General features: G+C 42.9%; 1 protein-coding gene across 2 annotated transcripts in view; it reads left to right on the plus strand.

Annotated features, from left to right (window-relative positions):
- Positions 1-26,635, plus strand: part of LOC311245085 (nuclear factor of activated T-cells 5-like) — a 72,605-nt gene that overhangs the window by 15,934 nt on the left and 30,036 nt on the right. The window lies entirely within an intron of this gene.

Genomic DNA, 26,635 nt, shown 5'->3' on the forward strand with positions numbered 1-26,635 from the left:
TTGACTAGGCTTGACAACAGAGGTTCAAAGATAACTTCACATTTAGGGGCGGTCAGGTGGCATAGCGGAGATTGCGCTCGTCACCAATGCGAGAGGCTGCGGTCTCGACTCCCGGAGTCAGCATTGCTTGGGCTGATCGCTATAAAAACTCGTTTGGCTGGGTTAGGGGGAGGGCAAGTCATGGGTGGGAATCTGGCGTTATAGACAGTCAGGTCTTGGCGCTTGCTCAGCGGAGGCAGGACTTGATGAAGGCAGCGTGACCTCCCACGCGCTACACTTCACCAATGAGAGTCCTCGCTCAGTGCCAGGTGAAAAAAGAGTCACTGGCTGTCTGTGCGCGTGTCGTACGAAGCGTGCAGATTACTTCAGAGTTCCCTTGTACCGACCAGTAGGAGAACATGCGCACAACAACCAGGTAGGGGAGGGGGGGGGGGGGGGGGATTGGCACAAGTCAGTAGACTACTTTTAGTAAAGTTTTTGAAACTTTTCATTTAATAATCTTTTAAATCATCTTCATGGTTTAATGCAAACATATGTTGCAGGGACTATTATAATCATCATATTGGCGTGACTGTATGCATCAAAGGGTTAAATCAAGCATTTTTTAAGTGCTTTAGAGGAAATGTCAAAATATCGCAATATGTATCGTGATATAGCCAAAAAATATCACGATATCCTTAGAGGTAGGGATGGGAATCGAACACCTCTTATCGCTGCCTGGTTTTCCCGACCATTGCGCAATAACGTTAGTGTTAGCATGCAGCCATAGAGCAGACTATTTGATTCCTTAAGGGCTTGAAGTTGCCTGGGTTTTGGTCATATGCTCCCGAAATGCTCCCGCTGTTTGACTGCTTCTATGTGCAGTGAAAACTACTATGCTTTGCAACCTAGTCATTCATTTAATTCGGGGTAAACTAGCGGTATCTCCGCGGAGCTAACGCTGCTCCGCGTATACACAAACACACACAGAGAGAGAGAGAACAGCAGGCTGACTAGAAGAGGGTGGGGGGTAGCGGGGGAGGAGCCGTCTGTGTGTGCGGTGTGTGTGCGCTGACGGAGGAAAGACAGAGGAATAACGACCAGTTGAATGCAACTACAGTTCAATAGATTAAATTAGTTTAAGATATTGAACTGTAGTTGCATTGAACAGGTCGTTATTCAATAGATACATTTTTTTAAGAATAAAAAAAAAATTAATTAATTAGTTTAAGAGAATCTCAAATACATTATTTTATTTAAGTGTATAGAAGTGTATAGTTAATTTATTTTTTACAGTTTTTGTATTTTTCTGACATGGGGGCCCAACAATAAATTACAATCAGAAATGTCAAGTTGCATGTTGTTATTCTAACCAGCTTAGTTCTGTTGCATATTCAATTTATTTATTTAAATTATAAATGAGCAGGAATCTATAAGGGAATCGATAAAGAATCGGATCGATAAGCAGAATCTAGGGATGCCCCGATCGATCGGCCACCGATCGTTATCGGCCGATAATCAGTATAAATATGCGATCGGGGAATTCCGATAATTAGTCATATTCGCCGATCGCGGAAACTGATCAAGTGGATATCTCACTCGCTTGTCTCAGACGCACAGGACCTGCAAACTGCTCCTCCTCCCTAGCCCCGCCCGTACCCGTGTAGAGTTTGTAAACGCAGAGGAGGCGGACCTCCTCTGCTGAGTCTAGATAGTGCATTCGACCTGAGCTAACGTTAGCTACCTAGCTATCGTTACTGTTTAAACAAAATTACCCAGTCAACTATTCACTTTTAGTAGGCATTGTCTAACGGTATTTAGCCGGCTAGCTACTGATAGCTCCGGATATCAACAAATGCCCCAGAAGTCTAGTGGTCCATGTTGATATCTCCGTTAGCTTGCGTTAGCTGACGTTAGTTCACCGTTCAAAACGAAATGTCCGATTGAACTAAATAGTTGTCTTAACGTCATCTAGCCGGCTAGCAGTAGCTACAGATAGCTCCTGATATCAATGTCTTATATCAATGTCTTATCAATGTCTTATAACATCTAGTCGGCCAGCTACCGATAGCTCCTGACATCAACAAACGCTCCACAAAGTCTAGTAGAGACGTGTATGCTACCTGTTAGCTCACGTTAGCGCAAGTTAGTTCACCGTTCAAAACGAAATGTCCCATTGAACTAAATAATTCACTGAGGCGTTGTATTAATGTTATATATCCGGCTAGCAGTAGCTACAGATAGCTCCTGATATCAATGTCTTATAACACTGATTCGATGCGTATTCGAGCTGAGGGCTTGCTGAGCACAGTTAAGTAACGTTATGCCAATAGGGTCCAGGTGCAGCGCCGGAGAATCCTGGCCGTAGCTCTGCTCGAGGCTACTCGAGTATAGGTCCAGGTGCAGCTCCGGAGAATCCTGGCCGTAGCTGGAGGCTACTAGAGTACACACAGACAGTGGAGCTTGTTGCGTGGTGGCGATGTCTCGCAGATAATACAAGTACAAGTCTAATTATATAATATATATATTTTATAAAAAAAAAAAAAAAAAAAAATTTATATAAAATAAAATTTAATTTCTTTTTAATCAAAAACGATCGGTATCGGATCGGTATCGGCCGATATGGCTCACGACGATCGGTGATCGGTATCGGTGGCAAAAAACGTGATCGGGGCATCCCTAGCAGAATCGATAATGGAATCGTATCGATAAAATCTTATCAATTCCCATCCCTATTTAGAGGCCATATCGCCCAGCCCTACCTCAAATAGGAGGGCTTTAACCTGTTCCACCCGTGGAATATTTTCGCCTAAAATATATACCTAGGTAAATGGAATATTGCTCCACTTCTACAAGGACCATTTGCATATTCTTGGTATCTAGGGACATCTATGGACCTCAGGGAATGTATTCACAGTGTCAGAAATATTGTGTCTATTACTAGGCTTGCTTAAATTGTGATGAAACAAAGGAGAATGTGAATTATGATTTTTCTTTGCATCTTTGACAGTGAATAACACCATGATTGATAATAATGACCAAACTTAAAAAAAATGCCACTGATCTTGTTCAGTACCCTCTTGAGATCATGTGTAAAAGAAAACTAAGGAAATTAATAAAGGGACAATGATTAAACCGAAGGTTCTGTAGATACAGTACTGAATTCTCCCATCCGGACCAATGCAATTTGAAATTGTATTATAGAATATAGAATATGATGCTTATAAATTACCTTATTATAGCCAATTCGCACATTTATATATACATATATTATCTTTCAAATGCCCGAGTTCAATTTGGATTTAGTATCACCAGGCGTGCATAAGAACAGATAATGATATCTACTGTAATTTACTGTACCTTTTAATTTTCACCACAGTGCAACCATTTTGAAACTAATTTCAGATCTAATTGTTGCTACATGCTAACAATAGGGAGGAGAAACTAACTGTTTCAATATTTGTCAAAAATGTTACCTTTTGTGGCTTAATATGATCCCGAATAATAACAGTTATTGAAATAATTCATTCAGAACGCTGAACTTTGAACCCCCACAGAACCTGCCAGGAAGTGTAGTTCGGAATAATTCCAACGCTGATCCACAGCTAATGCTATGCATGCCCTCGACAAAATGGCAGCAAAAAAACAATTCCCATGATTCAAATTTTCCAAAATGGTCGCCGTCTTGCAATAGACTTCAGCAAATCGAGAAGTTAAAACTATCTAATGGCACTTTTAACCTATTGCTAAACTAACGTATTGATGATAATATACATTCTACATGCTTTTGTGACATGTTAGTGATGTTAATACTTGAAAACGTTTGATAAAAAGATCGCAAAAAATATGCAACACTCTGAAAAATATTGATTGATGACCAGATGCCATTTTGGGGTCGGTACCGACCCCATCGGGTGGAACAGGTTAATGCAGAGGACAGTATAGGCAGAGCTTTCATCAGGGCACTTCAAAATAGACTACCCAAAGTAAGACACTGGAGCACTCATGAGTGCCCCAGTGAGAGCCTGTCTTACTTTCTGTATTCTATTTTGAAGTGCTCTGGTGAAAAGTGTGCCTTTACTTGAAGATTACACTTGGGTCCCAACTCTCTGAGCCTAGAATTCTGCAAGCGCCACAGGGCTTGATATTACACTGCTACCTGGCGAAAGAAACGTGGGGTTTTCTCTCCTATCGAGAGGGCGTGAGTTGCGGGAAAAAATTATTATTTCATGTATATCGACTCAAGATAATTATTGATATCGAGTGATATGAAAAATGTTATCGCGATAACATTTTTGGCCATATCGCCCTATGATATTCCCGATTGGCTTGCAAGCCGATCGTTCAGATTGAATTTGTCAACAATTTGTTGCCCCAATTTTCCTCTGCAGCGGCCTTAACTTAGAGACATCGTAACTTATGTATCAATTTGGTATCGTAAAGAATCCCAGGTATCTGTATTGGCACCAGTATCGAGGGATTTCACAGCCCTACTCGCATTCCACTGTCGGTAACTCAACCCCAGAGTCGTCTCTTGATGTCATCATCAGGCCAGACTTGGTTCCCTCGTTTCTAGCGTCAGGACTGGAGCAAGAGCGAAAAGGCAACGCGTTGGGTTTTAAAACTTCCCAGAGCAGCGTATCCTCCCCACTATTTCTAAGTGACCCCCTTTTGTTTAAAAACAATAATAATAATCACAAATTACTGGCATTCTTGACGACATGTTCTTCTAGGTGATGTTTTTCCCTTCATGCTAAAACCGAGGGGGTGAATATTCTACTTTCCATCTAATCAAATGACTTCATGCCGAGCAGGAAGCGAGTGAGCAGCTGTGAGGGAAATGGAAACCTCTCCAGGCCATGAGTGGAGCAGGCTCTCAATTCAATTCAATTCAATTCAAGTGGCTTTATTGGCATGACGCAGCTTGTACATGTTGCCAAAGCAAATGGTTGATAACATAAGCATGGATTACAAAACACATATTAATGTCATAGTATATACAAACATTTTCATCATAAAATAGAACATAAAATATTACGGCATAAACATGTCGGGTGACTGTCACTCACTGTCCCTCAGTCTATGGCAGGCAGCAACATAGGCTGCTGCTAGCTCACAGCTTGTTGAGTCCTCCCCTAGTAGGACTGGTAGTTTTCCTGTATCTGGTAGTGCAAGAAAACCTTTTGTTATTAGTTCAATTTTTTTTAAATGCGTTTCTCTAATATCTTTATATTTTTCACATTTGGTGAGGAAGTGCAACTCAGTTTCAGGCTCACTGAGGATGCAATGACAGCATAGCCTTTGCTCTGCAGGGAGCCAGGTTTTCCTGTGCCTTCCCTTTTCAACAGCGAGGCTGTGCTCACTCAGTCTGTATTTTGTCAAGGTTCTTTTTAGTTGTTGATCAGTCACCATGCTCAAGTAATCTGCTATGGTGTACTGTCGATTTAGAGCCAGATAGCACTGCATTTTGCTCTGTGCTTTTGTTTGTGTTTTCCAATAGGTGATGTAGTTTTGTTTTAGCTGTGTAATAATTTGATTTATTCTGATTGGTGATGTGTTCTGTTCAGGGTTAGAAATTAACATTTTTTTTCAAGGGCTTTTTTTGCCCCCCTTAATTGATTTTCGGGGGCTTTTTTTTGTATTTCGGGGGCACTGAATTTTTATGATAAACGGTAGGGGTGGGACGGTTCACAAAATAGACGGTTCGGTTCGTATCACGGTTTTGGGGTCACGGTTTTCAGTTCGGTTCGATATACGTACATTTTTATAAAAAAAAATGTAACACTCAAATCTAAACATGCTTCTTCTCATTTATTAAAAAAAAATAAAAAAGTTTACAGTGTTTACAGCCTTAAATAATGTTTGGCACACAAAGACCGAACTGACTGAAAAATATAGGCTACATTTGTAGTATTAACTTAGTGCAAACAAACAATATGCTCAGCCAGCACTAGACTTTCCTTTCTTTAATATAAACACAAAAAAACAATGTCAACCATGTTTAAATTCCCTGATTGTCAGTTCTTAATGGAAAGATTAGTGTTCTGCTTGAAATTATTATGTATCTGTCTACATTTATTTAGACTAACATTATTTAAATATTGAGTGCAACTGTGGTGGATTACGTAATTCGGTGAGTTGGAACTATCTATGGGTTGGCGCCGGGTCCCCACGGACATTTTAGTGTCACGCACCTTCAGCTCAGGCAATGTTATTATCAGCTCCGGTAGCTCCGGTAACGTTAGGAGGTGATGGCATGCAGTGGGAAAGCGGCAATGGTCCCGGTTGGAGTTAGTAAAACACAGTTGTATGTTAGCCTTCTTGGATGTTGAATAAACGCCTATCATTGTCTTTAAACACCCCGCCTCTCAGACTCCCATTTCCTCCTCTGCTAGCTAGTAGCTACGGTAACATTTCGTTGACTGTATTACCTCGCGGGCTGATTCTATAGTTAAAACGTGCGTTGTGTTGTACAAACTCCTAACGCTATGGCAAGATGTGTGTAGGCCTATGTAATGTTAATGGCTATGTTTTTAAAGTCGTAATGAAGATTGATTTATATTGTGCGTGCCATTTGTACACAAACTGACTAGCACCTGGCTCAGCTGCAGTGCTGCTGCAGCAGCCAGTGCTCACCTCCGCCAAATGAATTTTTTTTATTTGCGCGTCATCTGAACCGTACGATACACAGACGCGCCATTACCGGATAAATATATATATATAATTAGTAAACTGTCGGAGGCATTTTGTGCCCCCCTTAACTGATTTTCGAGGGCATTTTGTCCATTTTCAAGGGCATTATGCCCCAAGCCCCCGTTAATTTCGAACCCTGGTTCTGTTCCTGAGGTGTGTTAACACTTTGATCGCCATGGGTTAAATTCATAATTTACCATCCCTAGCCAGCTCTATTTGTCTATGGAGAAGTTCCCCTTCTTTGCAGGGCTATAACTTTTTAAATTCTATTGCTAAATTGCCATTATTATGGCCCATTCAATGTCCTATATCCATTGTTCAGGGTGTAGCAACGATATACTTTTGCATTCACATATTCATACTAAGTATAAGTATGTTTTTATCGTTTTCTGCAGATTTCTTCAGAACGTGATTTATAGCCCTACATGCATTATATTGATGATCAAATACAGTTTGGTAGGAATCTGTGCGAGATAAAAAATTTCAACTGGATGTACTTCTAGAAGTTACTACGTATCATCTGATGATGACCGGATGGGCGGGGGGGGGGGGGGGGGGGGCGTTTATAATTCCGTGGGCAGCGTTAGATGATTCATCCAGTGTGGGTCATATGGTCATCATAGCAGTTTATATGGAACACGTTAGAATATAACGCTGCAACTCACCGTGGCTTCCTTGCGCCGCTGGCAGATGAGCGTGGAACAGAATCTTTTCTATTATGGGATGGAGAAATGCCCGATCCATTTCCAGGTTGTATAATAGTATATACGTCCAAATCATGTTGTTTTTTCGAGTTATTTGCACCGATCGATGTTCACTGTGTCAAGACGGAGTCTCTCTAACGATAGCGAGTGCCCGGACGACATATGGATGAGCACTTCCGGTTCGACCAGTCATTTCCTGTTGGCGATCTGCCGATCGGCCACCAGATGGCGCTCTTGAACCGCTAGAGAGTTGAGTGGAGCTTTGCAGTGTATCTCAGGGCTCCGGAGGGGAAATATGATTTCAATCACAGATTTTTGAAATATTGATATCAAAGACGAGTTACGGCGTCTTCGGCAGAATGAGCATGGCTAGGAATGACGTCTAAACACGTCATCGGCGACCATAGTGTTAAGAGGGCAAGTTTGTGGACTCAGCCTCAGGACCAGCTGGGTAAGGGGGTTCCTGAATCCTGATGCTCCTCAGCTCTTGGCACTGCAGGGCTTGATAATGGTACGAGAGGGGGTCACTTCGTTTTAGGTGTGTCCAAAAGTTAATTGCTCTTTTTTGTATTTTTAGTATTAGTGGGTAACGGCCTAATTCTGCCCTGCATCTATCTAGGTCGTCCTCGGACGGGCCCTCCATCGGTGCTTCCAGTCATCCCGATCCTCCATGCATCTGGCTAGCTCGCCGGTGCTTTCTGTTCCCACATCTCTCCTGAGTACGTCCACATAGGTTAACGTGGGACGTCCTCGTGATCGATGCCCGTGTGTTGGTTCCCACAGTACAAGTTTGCTGGTTGGCATCTCATGGTGTCTCTGGCAGTGACCTGCCAGCCTCATTCTCCTGACTGCCACTTTATCGCTCACCTTTAGCACCCCCCCATACAAGTTTGCATTAGTGACATGCTCATCCCTGTTGATGTTGAGCACCACACGCATCATTCTGGTGTAGCACCCATCCAAGGACTTCTGCAGGGTGGGCTTCAAGGTCCAGCATTCACTGCCATACAAAAGGACAGACTCAACTGTTGCATGAAAGAAGTTGAGCTTGATTTGACGGGGGAGGTTGGATTTCCACACACTGGTCATGCCGTTCAGAGCCCTCCACGCAAGTGCCTTCCTCACTTTAAGGTCTTGCTCGGACGAGTTGACCCACTAGCCCAGGTACTTGAAATCACTGACTTCCTTTAGAGCAGAGCCTCCTGTTGTCCTTAGAGGTGGATGCATGCATTGTTTGTAGTTTTCCTCTGGACATGTAGGAGAATCTTACAGAACTCTGCATGCAGGGTCTCAATGGGGTAGGCCTGCCGCGATAAGCAATAAATCGATTAATTGCCGCGATAATTAAAATTAATGCAATGATTTTGACGGGCGCGATTAATTGCTATTTGCGCGTTTGTTTTAATGAGGCGGAACCAGTGCCCCTTGTCAGTCACTGTCCGTGTTGGGAGGCGGGCCGCTGGCTTTACTACAGAGCAGAGCACACAGCACAGGAGCTCCGTGGGGCAACACCACATAGCTTAACTACATTTCTCAATAGTGTTGCTCCTTTTAACCAAGTAGCGTTATTTGTAGTGTAACGTTAGCGTTTTAACGTTAGTAGCTAACGTTAAAACTAACTTAAAGTTAGTTGTTCACCAACAATCTCAACATTTGTTTTATCATTAGCTCATGTCGATCTACTAGTAGCATCAGCAAGCTAACGTTAGCTGGCCCCAGTCCACTAGCAGCATGTCGATCTACCAGCAGCATCAGCAAGCTAACGTTAGCTGGCTCCAGTCCACTAGCAGCATGTCGAAGTAGTAGTAGCATCAGCAAGCTAACGTTAGCTGGCCCCAGTCCACTAGCAGCATGTCGAAGTAGTAGTAGCATCAGCAAGCTAACGTTAGCTGGCCCCAGTCCACCAGCAGCATCAGCAAGCTAGGATAATAACAACAATACTTCCGGTCCGGTCGGTGGGCTTCAAAATAAAAGTCTAAACACCGGAAAAGACGGAGCGGTGGGCTTCAAAATAAAAGTTTTGGGAAATAAATTTCTCAAAAAAAAATTCTCTAACCGGTCGCAATAATATCGCTTATCGCGATATTTTCGGGGGCAATTAATCGCCCAGCAAAATTTGTTATCGTGGCAGGCCTACAATGGGGTGTTTGTCCCATTGGGTAAAGTCTTGTTTTGTAAGTGGACCCCACACCTCACTGCCATAGAGTGCAATTGGTTCAATAACACATTCAATTAATTTTAACCAGATTCGAATTGGTATTTCTGTTTGGATATTTCTTTTTATGGCATAGAAAGCCTGGCGTGCTTTCCCTCTCAGCTCATTGACTGCTTCCTTAAAATGTCCAGTTGAACTTAGTTTTAGGCCTAAATAGGTGTAATGTGTGCAGTACTCTACATGTTTTGTACCAATTGAGAACTTTGGTAGGACGTCCTGAGATCTGGATCTTTTTTGGAATATCATTATTTTGGTCTTTTTGGGGTTTACTGCCAGGGCCCAGGTCTGACAGTAATGCTCTCTCTCTGCACCGGGTCTGGTGGCTCTCTCTCTCCACCGGGTCTGGTGGCTCTCTCTCTCCACCAGGTCTGGTGGCTCTCTCTCTGCACCAGGTCTGGTGGCTCTCTCTCTGCACCGGGTCTGGTGGCTCTCTCTCTGCACCGGGTCTGGTGGCTCTCTCTCTGCACCGGGTCTGGTGGCTCTCTCTCTGCACCGGGTCTGGTGGCTCTCTCTCTGCACTGGGTCTGGTGGCTCTCTCTCTGCACCGGGTCTGGTGGCTCTCTCTCTGCACCGGGTCTGGTGGCTCTCTCTCTGCACCGGGTCTGGTGGCTCTCTCTCTGCACCGGGTCTGGTGGCTCTCTCTCTGCACCAGGTCTGGTGGCTCTCTCTCTGCACCGGGTCTGGTGGCTCTCTCTCTGCACCGGGTCTGGTGGCTCTCTCTGCACCGGGTCTGGTGGCTCTCTCTGCACCGGGTCTGGTGGCTCTCTCTCTGCACCGGGTCTGGTGGCTCTCTCTCTGCACCAGGTCTGGTGGCTCCCTCTCTGCACCGGGTCTGGTGGCTCTCTCTCTGCACCGGGTCTGGTGGCTCTCTCTCTGCACCGGGTCTGGTGGAGCAGGCTAGGGCTGTACCGAATGCTTCGAAGTAGGCCTGCCGCGATAAGCAATAAATCGATTAATTGCCGCGATAATTAAAATGAATGCAATGATTTTGACGGGCGCGATTAATTGCTATTTGCGCGTTTGTTTTAATGAGGCGGAACCAGTGCCCCTTGTCAGTCACTGTCCGTGTTGGGAGGCGGGCCGCTGGCTTTACTACAGAGCACAGCACAGGAGCTCCGTGGGGCTAACGTTACCCCTCATTGTGTCTATTCTACTAGCATTAACGTTACTCATACAAACAATCAATAGCGAGTTATATTGATCACGCTATGTACGCTTCAAAATAAAAGTCTAAAACACCGGAAAAGACGGAGCGGTGGGCTTCAAAATAAAAGTTTGGGGAAATAAATTTCTCCAAAAAAAGATTCTCTAACCGGTCGCAATAATATCGCTTATCGCGATATTTTCGGGGGCAATTAATCGCCCAGCAAAATGTGTTATCGTGGCAGGCCTACTTCGAAGCTTCGATCATAATGTTGACATTCGAATCAACATAAATCAACATTCAAATTTTTTATTTTTAATAAAAACAAATATATATATATATCTTTTTTTGTTTGTCTATTCATTCTGTTTAAACCAATGGGGGTTTTCTTCACAGTTGCAGTTAAAGATTAGGCTACACTAATATTATAATATTATACTATAAGACGTCACCATCACTTTCATACCAACCGTGCCCTTATTGGATTATTTATGTTGATGAAACTGATGAGTTATATTCATTAAAGAAAGTTGATTTAATAAAAGAAAAAGACTAATTTAATCAGATTAATCACTTTATTCAAATTGAGGATTCAGTAAAAAAAAATATAATAATTAAATTTAAAAAAAACTTTTTTTTCCTCAAGGTAATAGATGATTTTGGCAATCTATCGGGATTTAAGATAAACTGGCCAAAATCAGCCTTCCTTCCACTTAATGTGACTGCGAAGGCTACCTCCCTCCCAGTAAATATACCAATGGTAGAACACTTTAGATGTCTTGGAGTTGAAATATTCCCCACTATAGGCCAAACAGTGAAGTATAATTATACCGGATTCCTAGATAGGATCACAAATGACTTCGGCAGGTGGTCAAAACTAAAAAACTCAGTACAGGCCCGAGCATCAATAGTTAAGATGGATGTTTTACCCAGAATTAACTTCTTCAGCTCGATGTTGCCGTTACCCCCCCCCCCTGTTGGTTACTGGCAAAAATTACACTCCGCTGCATATAAATTTATTTGGAACAACAAACCGCCATGAATAAAAAGATCCACTGCACAGAGAAATAAAGCCGACGGGGGTTTAGCATTTCCAGACTTCAACTACTATTTTAAAGCGTTCTCTTTAAGACCACTGATCACCTGGTTTGATTCTCAAGCATCTGTATCCTGGAGACCATTAGAGGAGAACATAGTGGCACCACATAGACTGCAGGATATAGTATACACCAACTTATCAATTAAGCAATGCAACTTGAAATTTGGCCCTCTTATTACACATGTGATATATATATGGCGTGACACACCGACATTTTTTACTAACCAACATAAATGGCAGTCATTCTCCCCTATTTAATAACAATTTACTCCTTATTGCACAACAACCTATCAGATTTACCAAATGGGAAAAGAAGGGCATACATAGTGGGGGATGTCTTCAACGACCGGGGTTTCTGCAGCTATAAAGATATATCTAACAAATTTAACCTCACCAGCTCCACTTATTATTTCTATCTACAATTAAGAGCAGCTTTAAGGGCTCATGGAGTCCCATTAAAGATGCCACTTGAGCACCACAGATATCACAAATTATTTTATGAAAAGGAGACATCGAGAGGCTTTGTCTCTGACTTTTATCGTCACTTACTTACGTCCTCATATGATGTCCTTCCCCTAGACTTAGTTTGGAGGAAGGATATACCAAACTTGGAAGTAGATTTTGATTGGGATGAAGTCTGGGCAAACGTTCGGCTGTCGTCACGCAACCCGGATCATCAACAGATTAATCTTAATTTTATTCATAGGATTTACTTAACTCCTAGACGTTTGCACCTAATGGGGCTTAAACAGGACCCTCGATGCTCCTTGTGTTTAAACTGTGATATTGGTACATTTATGCATATGTATTGGGAATGCCCTCCTGTTAAGATATTCTGGGAAGAAGTAACCACTCAATTATCAGAATTCTTATTTCTGACCATACCTGTACTGCCTTCTGTATTGTTGTTGAATGATGTTTCTCAGTTATCAACCTCTGTACATGTAAAGAGACTAATTTTGTCCGGTCTAACGGCTGCCAAAAAGTTGATAGCATCACGCTGGATTCAACCGGATAAAATGTGCCGGAAGGTATGGGTTCTTAGAACTTCTTACCTATCTCGATGTGATTTATCTAGAGATATCTACCTCACGAATTTTAGGTGTTAATGAAGCCAGCATAGCAATCTGGTTAGATGTGGTGGAGAAGATAAAGGATAGCATATGAACTTGTAATCCCTGGTGTTAAACGGAATAATGGATGGATAGTCCAAGAGGGGGTCCTGTGGGGGGGAAGGGAAGGAGAAGGAAAGAGTGAGGAAGAGCAAGCAAGAGCATAATTTATGTATTGTATTGTATTTATTATGTGTATCTTTTAATCTACATTTATTTTGATTTAAGTAATGGACTGTCATTATTATTGTTATTATTATGTTGGTCATAGTCCTGTGATTTATTGTGGATTTCTACTGTTAATGTATTGTGTGTCTAGTTTTATGTTAAAAAAGGGAAAATAAAAAACATTTGTTCAAAAAATTTAAATTAAAAACGTTAGTAAAAAATAATTATAGACATTCGAAGCTTCGTTCGAATACTTCAATCGAAACTTTGAATGTTAAAAAATGGCATTCGGTACAGCCCTAGAGCAGGCTCTCTCTCTGCACCAGGTCTGGTGGCTCTCTCTCTGCACCGGGTCTGGTGGCTCTCTCTCTTAGAGCCATATGGAATCCGCGATCACGGAATCGCGGACGGAATCGCGGAATTGAGCAATAAAAATGGAATCAACTATAAAAAAAAATTATTAAAAAAGTTTTTTTTTTTTTTTTTTACTTTTTTTTTTTATGTTGTGGGACTTGTACAGCACTTTGTTCAACTTTGTCAGTGCTGTAAAGTTTAAACCTTTTTAAATCTTAGACAAACAAAACACTTTGCTTTCATGAAATATTGTAAGCAGTCATTTGAGGCTTCATAAAAGCAGCACAATGAACACAAATCTGTCAGTGCCGAGTCCGACCTCATCTTAAATAACAAACGGCATTGCTTGTTGTAGTTAACAAAGAGAGGCAGAGTTGATTTTGCAAAAATATATATACCTTTTTATTTTTATTTTTTTTAATCGAATTTTATTTTCATATTCGAATGAAATAAATGAATGAAGCTTCGAAATATTTAAGACAGCCCTATTAAATGGACTGTTATATCTTATTAAATTGTGGACATTTATTCATTCCCACTTATTAGACACTATTTCTGATGGTAAAATGAGCGTACAAAGCAAAATACAGAATTCTGAAATATTAAAACGGAAAAACGGAATTTGGAAAAAAATAAAATGGAATTTGGAAAAAAATAAAACGGATTTCATATGGCTCTACTCTCTCTGCACCAGGTCTGGTGGCTCTCTCTCTGCACCGGGTCTGGTGGAGCAGGCTCTCTCTCTGTACCCTGGTGGAGCAGGCTCTCTCTCTGCACCGGGTCTGTCTGGTGGAACAGGCTCTCTCTGCACCAGGTCTGGTGGAGCAGGCTCTCTCTCTGCACCGGGTCTGGTGGAACAGGCTCTCTCTCTGCACCAGGTCTGGTGGAGCAGGCTCTCTCTCTGCACCAGGTCTGGTGGAGCAGGCTCTCTGCACCAGGTCTGGTGGAGCAGGCTCTCTCTCTGCACCCTGGTGGAGCAGGCTCTCTCTGCACCGGGTCTGGTGGAGCAGGCTCTCTCTCTCTGCACCGGGTCTGGTGGAGCAGGCTCTCTCTCTGCACCGGGTCTGGTGGAGCAGGCTCTCTCTCTGCACCGGGTCTGGTGGAGCAGGCTCTCTCTCTGCACCGGGTCTGGTGGAGCAGGCTCTCTCTCTGCACCGGGTCTGGTGGAGCAGGCTCTCTCTCTGCACCGGGTCTGGTGGAGCAGGCTCTCTCTCTGCACCGGGTCTGGTGGAGCAGGCTCTCTCTCTGCACCGGGTCTGGTGGAGCAGGCTCTCTCTCTCTGCACCGGGTCTGGTGGAGCAGGCTCTCTCTCTGCACCGGGTCTGGTGGAGCAGGCTTTCTCTCTGCACCAGGTCTGGTGGAGCAGGCTCTCTCTCTCTGCACCGGGTCTGGTGGAGCAGGCTCTCTCTCTGCACCGGGTCTGGTGGAGCAGGCTCTCTCTCTCTGCACCGGGTCTGGTGGAGCAGGCTCTCTCTCTGCACCGGGTCTGGTGGAGCAGGCTCTCTCTCTGCACCAGGTCTGGTGGAGCAGGCTCTCTCTCTGCACCGGGTCTGGTGGAGCAGGCTCTCTCTCTGGTCTGGTGGCGTTCCGTGACATGCAGTACTCAGAAAGAGAGGGAGAGAAGGAGTGACTCAATCAGGACTGAGGTCACACCGGGTTCCTCTCACTCCACCGTAACCGCACATCCACACACAAAGACGCACTTTCTCTCTCCTTCTTCACAGTGTGGACAAAGCACAACAGATCTAGAGACGAGGGGGGGGGGGGTGATCATCGTGACACTTGTCACTCAGAGAAAGACCCCATGAAAGGTTATGATAGGGGCCACGTTAGCCGAGTCAGCAGGGTCTGATAGGGATCTTTGTTTAGCCTAAACAATTTTTTTGAGTTTTGAAAACAGTGGGGTTGTTTTGGTTGATCGGGTTTCAGACTAAATACTTCTGAAGTCACAGTAGACCTGAATCTGCATGCGACTAGCATACATTGGGCATGACCTTAACTCATTGACTGCCACGCTGTTTTTCCATCTTTACTCCCTGGCGCCAGCGTTATTGACTATTTTCACGATGTTTGCGCCCCCATCGTATATTCTATATTATAGCTATGGAGACAATACTATGGCTCATTTGACAGGCACTATTTATACTCCAAAAGGGACAAAACTGTTTATTTCTACATCCCTTCGTTTGTGCGCTATACCACGCAAAAAATCGCCCCGTTTCACAATAATCCAGGCTGCTTTTCTAGATTGTGAGATATAGAGTGTTTTGTGCGCATATGCGCAAATCTCACGGCTGCTCGCCTGAGACCTATATTATTGCCAGGTCAAATGTAAACACGACCATATGTTTCTTCACAAAGCCATCGGGGGGGGGGGGTCGTTTTCCGACACTGCGATCATTACAAAAGCATGTTTACATTTACATTTAGTCATTTAGTTGACGCTTTTATCCAAAGCGACTTACAAGTTCTGTACGACAAGTCATCAGGAAGGGCACAACTCTATCAGCTGAGTAACAATGTTCATCAAAGTGTTGAGTGCTACAGTGTAGGTTAGTTTATTAGGACAAGTGCATGACAGTGATGTTTTATGATGGGGTTCGGTAAAATAGACATTACCTTTGTCAGCAGCTCCACTCTCGCTCCAAGTGTCTTGAATCAGAACAGGATCAATACATATAACGTTAGGTGGCCCTCATCCGTTGTCTGCTTCTTCTATAGTCTGCTCGGGCCCGAATATAGACTGAGCCGAATAGGTTTCCTCATCGGCCGGTTTGACTAGTATTTTTATGATTTACCAGAAGTGCTGAGTCTAACATAATCTGGTGAAAACGCACCTTATCATCCATAATCATCATCCATATCATCCGTTTTGTCTTCTTCATAATATCCAATAGCTTGCTCTAGGTGATCGCCATTGTTGAACGTTAGATGGCTGTAGTTTGCTCACTGCTGCTCACTCCCTAGTGCTTTGGGTGCTCTCGCTGCGGCGTGGGGCAGCCCACACTAAACGGGCCCATGTAGTTCAAAAGGTAGGTGTAACTGAGGGGTACAATTCCCTGACTGTATTGAAGAGTATGGTATATTAAACCACTACTAGTTATGTACTTTAATTACTGGCCATACAGTACATGAATATATATGGTGAACACCCACACAAGAATACGGCAATGACACATAAAGTACTATTTAGAGGGTATTTATTATTATCAAAGCAACGTTAGGTTACAGATTGAGAATTATGCTTGCGCTTGTATGGCGAAGAACACACGTAAAGTAAGTCAAGAGCGTAAGTCAATGAGAATAGTATGAATACTAAGATGGGTCTAAACTGACGCCACCTGTGGTATAGCAATTACATAGGGCACACTAGTACCAGCTGGAGACACTGGGGGGTTCCCTCCGGGTGTAAGGCCGGCCGGGGTAGAGGAATGTTCGGGTACAAAGTCTGGGTCAACGAGGAATAACGAGGTTCCAGATACAGGAGCCAGTGCAGTACTCCCTTGATCAGTAGACAAAGCAACAGCTATAATCCAGTATGCTCGACAGCATGGAAGACAGCTAGCCAGCCTCTTCCTAGAGGCGGGCTCGAGTGATGATCCTCACGGGGGGTAGATCCCAAACGATAGTGGGGTCGACGGTTCTCTGCTCCAGCAGTCACGGTACCAAAGCAATATAATCCAACCAGAAAAGGTTCTGCAGTCGCCGGTGTAGGTTCTCCGGTGTACATATCCAACGGTTCTCGTCTAGGACTCCTCGGGTGGGGGCACGAGTTTAGGCCGCCCAGCCTGGATAAGTGCACTAGCTATATACACGACGAACCGGTGGTAATGCTGGTCACTGAAGAACGGTAGCCGCACGATACACTATAAATGATAGACTATTACTTCACATTAGAATAAGTCGAACTCAACGGTACTGCGTTAAACTCTGACACTTTAGCAATCTATTCGCACGCGGTTCTCAAGGCTCTATTCAGAGGCAAAGTTGCTCACTTCACTGCACGTTGTCTCGTGGTGAAGGCATCAAGGTTTAGAAGACAAGTGCTGCTGTGTACACCTGCGCCGTATTTATACGTAAGGTGAATTATCTAGTGCCAACCTCAGTTCTGTCTCGTATTACTGCGCAAACCCTGGGCATGTTGAGACATGCCTGGAGTTGCCTTTGAACTTGCCGTTGGGGGTATGGTCGTTGGCGCCTAGGGGTCGCTGTCCAATAGGAGAGCGAATATTATGGTCTGGTTTGTACCCAGGTAAAGGGATATTCCGTGTATATATACAAATAATATACAAGGGATATCAAACGATATACAAATATTATACAAGGGATCTCAAGCAATAAATATATATATTCGGTTTAATCTGACCCTTTGTAACAGTAGGCGATACTGCCACCTGTCGGGATTCGATCGTTGTTGCAATTATAACGTAGCCAGAGGTCCCAGGCACACTCACAAAGGCCTGCGCGAGTGTTTAGAATAATAATAATAATTAAAAAAAAAAGGAACAAAAAACTAGATATCTCGTTTTTGGCGCTCAATGAGTTAGAGGAGACTTGTGTTATTCCACTGAGCACATTTCCATTCAGTTATCTTGAAGCAAATGGTTCTGGGACCCCTTTTGAATATGGCCATATACCCATCAAAACGTATCTTGAAGTTGGAGCAATATCTACCTATCTAATAGTAAGTGAGCTAGCTAAAAATGAGCCTGTAAAAGACGCATCATCAACCAGTAACAATATCGGTAACATACAAGAAGTGGATACAGATATACTGTCGGTTATGAGTCAATATTGGTGTGGATCTAGTGTACAATACCAGGAGGAACTGGAAGAATAGACTCAGTAGAGTGCAGACTAGGCTTGCCGCGGTAGTCTGTGATACTGGTGTTACTCTGTGTGTTCAGGCTAAACCAAAGTGCATTACTTGTCCACCGGTGTATGTTTTTTTAAATAGAAATAAAAACCCATTTAGTTCGTTTTCGCATATCAGTGCCCATGTTCATCAATTGAAAAAACTCTACTAAGCGTGTTATCAATACTTAAGTCAGACAACATTATGAACTCAAAGTGTGCACCGACAGCAGAGATGAGGTCTGTGCAGCAGTCAGGGTTTCCGTTAGAAAAAATTGTTGCCGGCCTCAGTGTCCGGTAGATTTCAATCTACCGGTCAAATGACAGAAATTCCGGTCAGAGTTTATTGAGCTTAAAAACAATTGATTGGCAAAAGAATGACAACAAAACAAAAGAATGACATCATCAAGGCATGTAGATTTATAATATTTTTACTTAAAACTAGGCTACTTTTGCGTATAAAGTCATTATATTCCAAATAAAATAAGTCCAGAGACTCGTGCTGCTGCCGACTTTAAATCAAATAGGTGTCTGTGGGCAGTCGCCCGACATTAATAAACAACAGTCTGTTATAATCACATTTTTATGAGCTAACGAATTCCGTTATATTGGTCATTTGTATTAATTATATCAAGCGAAGAACTGAGAAATTTGGCAGAGAGAGACGGCAACATTATCGTGGATTTGCGTGACGACTCTCTCCACCTCGCAACGACTTATTTGCAAAGAGTATGGCGCTGCAGAGCAGCTAATTCAGCTGTTATTGGCTCTTTTCTGGGGACCGCACAGCAGCGCCCCCCACCCAACATTGAATTGAAAATGGCTGAATTGGAGTACTGCTGGAATACTGCATTGTGCTGCTGCTGCTCCGGCTCTGCAGCTTCACAAAAGTTCGCACACCCAGCACTAAGCTCTCGCTGACGACGTCGTTGTAATTATTAGAAGCAACGAGGAAACAAATGTTTTTTTTTTTGATCAAATTTTTTTTATTATTAATTACATGAAACAGGATGAGGAAACAAATGTAATGATCGTTTCGTTCATCGCATAGGCTATTTAATTTTAGCCTATTTTAATACAATTCAAATAATCAAATTGTGCTTAGACTCAGGGAATTATTTTCACCGGACATTAAGACCGGAGAGATTAAATATGTCGGACTTCAACAGATTTTGCCGGTCAAATACCGGTAATTACCGGCTAACGGAAACGCTGAGCAGTGTTGCAGTACAGAGTATCTTTAAGTTTCACTTTCACTGCTAGAGTTTATTTAACTTCATGTGAAGCAGATAAAACATTTTCTAGAGACAACACAACAGGTTACACAACGATGGCAGAGGATTTGGCAGTATTTTGGATTTGAACCCCACAGTAGCTCGACTGGAGAGGAGCTCAGTAGTCCAGACCAGCAAAAGTATTTTTGCGCGATGCGCTAAATAACGGCTACATTGATCCGTCACAAATGTTCAGAAGATGTTACACTCCGTTAGTTTATTTTAAAATTAGAACCTAACATCAACTCTGTCTGTCCAACAAATGCATACTAGTCATTGAAAATGAATTAAAAACAGATGTAGACGGACAGACACAGCAGATCAATGTAGCTGCATAACGTTAAAGGAAAACTCCAACATTTTGGGAAATTAGCTTATTTAACATCTTCCCTGGAGTTAGACAAGAAGATACATACCTTTTTTGTCTCTGTGCGTGCATTTAGCTTAGGGAACAGTCGCTCCGTTAGCATAGCTTAGCTTCATCACTGGAAGTGAGGCGGATCCGGAGCCTTACAGTGTATAGTTTGATTGATTGATTGAAAAGTTTATTAACAGATTGCAGAATACACTCCAAATACAACTCCAAAACGTTCATGTAAACATGTTGTGACCTGTGTATTCACCACGTGGAGAAATAAAAAAATAATTGAATTAGACAATTACGTTTTATAAGCAAATATACTCTGAACTATTTTTTTGCCCAACCACTACTCTCTGAGCGCAGCCAGTGATTTCAACGTGACGCTGTGTTTGTTTACATTCTCATTCATTCAAAAGATCCGAACCGATTGAAGTTTATGGATACCATGACTTGAAATCCTCTTACCATGACGATTAAAAGCCTCCCCAATTTAGAAAACAGTCATCCAAGCCCTGGTATATTGTTATACCGGACGCTCTGAGCTAACCGGAGCTAACGCAGAACAGGAGGATTGTAAAGCATATATAATGACTTCCTTTATGGGGTTGTCAAAATAAAAGTGCAACGTTTATAGCAGCGGAAAACGTTTATTTTGTACATTATCTAACGTTAACACAAACCTAAACTAACTTTAGGTTAGTTGTAACGTTAGTTTAGGTATGTGTTAACGTTAGATAATGTACAAAATAAACGTTTTCCGCTGCTATAAACGTTGCACTTTTATTTGTTAAATAAGCTAATTTCCCAAAATGTTGGAGTTTTCCTTTAAAGATCAAAGTAAACGCTCTACAGATATTGAGCATCATCTTGTAAAATGTGTAGTGTCACCACCAGTATTACCAGTAGGGGTGTAACGGTACACAGAAGCCACGGTTCGGTACGTACCTTGGTATTGGGGTCACGGTTCGGTACGAGTTCGGTACAACAGAAAAAAAATATTTATAATAATTATTATTAACACTTTCCGTGCCGGCCGTGCCAGTCCTATATACCCCGTTGAGTGCCAACGCTCTATTCAATGACAGAGCGCTCACATTTGTGAACGCATAAACTATATCTTAAATTATGGCTATGTGTCTAATACGACCGTCGCTTATCAATGACTTGTTTGCAGTCAACATTGTCGAAACGGATTGTTTTTTAATCGGTTAATTTCCGTTTTATACCATTTTGAAAAATGCTCGTTTTTTTAAACTTTCAGAAAAAAATTAAGATTCTGCAGGAATCGTGCTTTACTGTAATACACAAAACACGTTGTAATTTCTCTGCCTATTTATGAATCGTTTTCAAATAAACGCTAGATTATTGATAGTATATGTGTACTTATGCACGCTATAGAAGCGGGCTGAAAAATTGATTATCTTATTTCCTGATCAGCTACACACACTCACAGCCACACACACACATATGGGACACGTTGATATATAGGCAGGGCACGAAATTAGAGCCCGCCACCCGCCAATGGCGGGCATATTTTAGGTTTGGCGAGTGACACTGAGAGGTCTGCCCGCCACCTGGCGTGTAGTTCATATCGATACTCTTATTTTGAAAATCCTGTGCGGGTCTCATTTCCGCCCCAAGCGCAGCTCCAGTCATAATATCGATGGCTCCGGCAGTTAGCAACGTTCGGTTCATATGATACTCTTATTTTGAAAAAACCCGTGGCAACGAGTCATATCCGCCCCAGTCCGTGCTCGTATCAACACGGAGGCAGTCTGCTCTAGTCTACTGCGGACCTCCGTGAGCTAACGTTACTGTTTAAACAATGACCCAGTCAACTATTCACTTTTAGTTTTAATTAGGGATGGCCGATATTATCGGCCGATATCGGCAGTAAAATGTGATAACGGAAAATATCGGTATCGGTAAAAAAAACAAAAAAAAAAACAATAACAATATTGCATCCAGTGAAATTATTAGTTACCTGAAATTATTCCGTTTTTTGGGGGGGGGGGGGGGGGGGGGGGGGGGAACCCTGCATATATCGGTATCGGTTGATATCGGTATCGGAAATTAAGAGTTTGACAATATCGGTATCGGTAAAAAAGCCAATATCGAGCATCCCTAGTTTTAATACATGAGGCATTGTCTAACGGTATCTAGCTGGCTAGCTACTGATAGCTGCTGATATCAACAAATGCTCCAGCAATAGTCGAGTGCATAATACCTCCGTTGAAGTCCGTTCGCTCGGTAGGCAACATTACCTCACGTTAGCTCTATATGTCCCAGTAAACTAAATAGTTCACTGAGGTGTTGTCTTAACGTTATCTAGCCGGCTAGCAGTAGCTACAGATAGCTCCTGATATCAATGTCTTATAACATTGATTCGATGCGTAGTCGAGCCCCCTGCTTCCATCGCATGAGGGCATGCTGAATGTGATTTGATCAAAGCACAGTAGTATACCAATAGGGTCCAGCAGCTGCAGCGCCGGAGAATCCTTGCTGGAGCTGGAGGCTACTCGAGTATACACACAGACAGTGGAGCTGTTTGCAGATAGCGAGCACAGTATACCAATAGGGTCCAGCTGCAGCGCCGGAGAATCCTTGCTGGAGCTGGAGGCTACTCGAGTATACACACAGACAGTGGAGCTGCGAGCACAGTATACCAATAGGGTCCAGCTGCAGCGCCGGAGAATCCTTGCTGGAGCTGGAGGCTACTCGAGTATACACACAGACAGTGGAGCTGTTTGCAGATAGCGAGCAGCATTTTACTGGGTAGATAACAAACAAGAGTTGCCAATATTGCCATATGCCGGTGCTAGAGGAAAGATCATAGGCTCACCAAAATCAACAGGTTTCTCCCTCCTAGGGGTCGAGCATATTCACAGCAAATTCTTTTACTGTATGACTAATGGGTCAGAAGCTCTCATTTGAAATTGGAAGGTTTACTTTAGCCTGATGGTGGCGCTAGAGGAGATTTATTCCTCCTGGGGTCATGAATGCACACAACTAATTATATGGCAATCCGCCAAGCCATGACCTTTTTAGATGTATTTTCTCAGTTTAGTTGGCACTAGAGAAGAGGTTACAGGGTGACCCGTTTGTTCATCTAGGGGTCATGAATATTCACAGCAAATGTTGTGACTGTATGACTAACGGGTCAGGAGATGCACTCATTTGAATATCTTACCCAGATGGTGGCGCTAGAGGAAAGGTCACAGGGTCACCAAAAGCAACACGTTTATTCCTCTTGGAATCATGGAATATGCACTGAGCTAATTTCATGGCAATCGGAATCGGCCCATTACTGTAAATCAGGGTTCGAAATTAACGGGGGCTTGGGGCAAAATGCCCTCGAAAATTGACCAAATGCCCCCGAATATCAGTTAAGGGGGGCAAAAAAAGCCCCCGACAGTTTACTAATTATATATATAATTATATATATGCTCTACAGTGCGAGCATTTCCCTCGTATTGCCCCTAATAATATGTGTGTGTGCAAACCGGAAAAATCATTTACTTGCAGTGTGCGAGACAGACGAGTGATTGTGAAGAATTACAAAACAGCTCCGCTGTTAATAGTTCAGATTGAAACTGGACTGAAATTCAGTTTTTGGGTGGAATGTTTGTTCCAAGGAGGAGGGAGGCGGGGCCCGCTGCGTGTTACAGGGAGATGCTTCCAGGCACTTGAGAGGTGCTGCGAACACAGAGAGAGCGCTCTGCTCTCATCAAGCATTACACTGCTATCTTAACGTTAGCAAGCTAAGCATCTGCATAGCGCGACCTGGCTGTGTAGCGTTAAGTAACTTGTGTTCGGCGGGGAAAGACCATTCCATTTGTAACACAACTCCAAAAGAATAACATCCAAATCCGATCCCGATGCGCATTTCCTTCATTCCACAGCGCTGAGCGCGCAACGTATTTCATTGATCGATCTGGCCAGAGCCTATACTCACAAACGTTGCGTGTGTGGGGTTTTTCATCAATTTGAAACAAGCCTCTTGACTGTTGGAATTAGGGATGTTAAAAATAAAATATCTAATAATATTATTCAATATTAGACATTCATTGATCCAGAGGCAACCGGTTATTATATCAAGACAACAACACAACTTGCCCTCACTCAGGGACAATAATATGTAATCTATTTAGATAGAGTATGTATGTATTATTTACAGATAATTGAAGGTACCTCAAAACATGAAACCAAGCCATGATGTCACACATCGTGTGTGTGTGTGTGTGTGTGTGTGTGTGTGTTACTTGAACAATTGTCACTGTGCTCCTAAATTTATGTGTGCTCCTAAATTTGTATTTAGATTTTATTTATTAACATTTTATTTAGGAGCACATGTGCTCCTTGGGAAAAAGGTTAGCGTAGAGCCCTATATATGGAGACATTAACATTACGTTATCAAACATAGGGACCAAGACTGTAAAAAAAAGTGTCAACAATGTTTTATAATCTTTATGTTAATTTTCATTATAAAAATTTTGTGCCCCCGAAATACAAAAAAAAGCCCCCGAAAAGCAATTAAGGGGGGCAAAAAAAGCCCTTGAAAAAAAATGTTAATTTCTAACCCTGCTGTAAATTACTTTCAAGATATGGTGAGAACAGATCCTCACACACACACACACATACAGAAGCAAAACACAACACATTCAAAACCCAGCAAACTGAGTAAGAACATTGATTGTTGAATTGTGTGCATCAATGCAGAATCATGACAATACACAATCGTCATCACATGAATCGATTAGCCCTCTCACCCCTACGCTACACTGTTTAAATGTTCTCCTCGCCTCGCTCTGACCTGGCGGCGCTCTGCCTGATCTTGTTTACAGTCTACTCTAGGTGTGTGTGTGTGTGTGTTAGGGCTGAGTTCGAAAGTTCAGACCTTCGTTCGTTACGTTGGCATTTGAATTCTAAATCAAGTTATCAACATTCGAATTTTTTATTTTTAATAAAGATATATATATATTTTTTCTTTATGTGTCTATTCATTCTGTTTAAACCAATGGGGTTTTTCTTCACACCTGCAGATAAAAATTTGGCTACACTATATAGTATACAGTAAAACTGATGAGTTATATTCATTAAAGAAAGTTGATTTAATAAAAAGAGACTCATTTAATCAGATTAATCACTTTATTCAAATTGAGGATTTAGTTTGAGGATATTTATATAAAAAAAAATTGGATTTTCCTTTTATATTATAAAAAAATAATGAAGGTTCGAACGTCTGTTCGAAATACCCTGACGAAGTTTGAATCCCAAAAACAGGCTTCGGGGACAGCCTTAGTGTGTGTGTGGGAGCATGGTGATTGTATGTGATGTGTGTGTGGGAGCATGGTGGTTGTATGTGATGTGTGTGGGGGGGAGCATGGTGATTGTATGTGGTGATGATGTGTGTGTGTGGGGGAGCATGGTGATTGTATGTGGTGTGTGTGTGTGACGTGTGTGTGTGTGTGTGTGTGGGAGCATGGTGATTGTATGTGGTGATGTGTGGGAGCATGGTGATTGTATGTGGTGATGATGTGTGTGTGGGAGCATGGTGATTGTATGTGGTGATGATGTGTGTATGTGTGTGTGTGGGAGCATGGTGATTGTATGTGGTGATGATGTGTGTGTGGGAGCATGGTGATTGTATGTGGTGATGATATGTGTGTGTGTGGGAGCATGGTTATTGTATGTGGTGATGATGTGTGTGTGGGAGCATGGTGATTGTATGTGGTGATGATGTGTGTGTGTGGGAGCATGGTGATTGTATGTGGTGATGATGTGTGTGGGAGCATGGTTATTGTATGTGGTGATGATGTGTGTGCATGACAGCATGGTGATTGTGTGTGTGCGTGTTCCCTCGCTCGCCTCACAGAACCACAGAGATGGCGTGCCTGTGTCAGGTCTCAGCATTTCTGCTTGCCGCCGCTAAGTCTCAGAGTATCTGGTGGCTGCTACACAGGCTGGATGCCACCTATCCACGTTGGGGTGTCGATGGGGCCCCCTGTTTCTTAGCAACCGAACCGCCTAGCTCTGTTTATGCGCCGTCAGCGATTGTCTATTCTGGTGTAGTAGTGGTGTTTTGGTTCTAGAGACGAGGCGGTCTGCAGGGATTCCTTCCTTCCGTGTCTCTCTGTGTTTTATTTTACTCTGCCCCACGCAGGGCTTTCGCTCAGAGGCTGATGGCCTCCACGATGTTGTCTGCCTCGTTCAACACGGCCTCCCTTATGTATCCTGTGTGCGTTTGTTTGTGTGTGTGTGTGTGTGTGTGTACACAACCTTGTCTGGTTTGTTTTGCTTTGTTAACAAATAAAGCAGAGCTTTTCCCCAGCATTTTCAAACAAGGCGGTGCTTAGTCGCAGCCAGGGGGTGGTCCAGAGAGGGGGGCTATGCAATAAAGAAAGCAATTTGCTGTAATTTCCTGCGACTTAAAAACATTAAGTACGGTGTATAAGGGTTGCACAATAGTTTAACGTTGCACACGAAAACACACAACCAAGCAATTATGTATTAGACTATGATGTGTCTGTTTTTAAGCTGGCCCCAAGCTTTCACTGCAAAAATATATATATTTTTAAACCACATGGTGGCGCTGGCTCCTTGTCATAGTGGCGCTGTGCCCCTATAGCGTTGTTTAGGGGAAGCCCTGTGAAGGCTAACCCTGTGAAGGCTAACCCT

Source organism: Notolepis coatsorum (assembly GCF_963971535.1).
Source record: "Notolepis coatsorum genome assembly, chromosome: 18".
Taxonomy (NCBI): Eukaryota; Metazoa; Chordata; class Actinopteri; order Aulopiformes; family Paralepididae; genus Notolepis; species Notolepis coatsorum.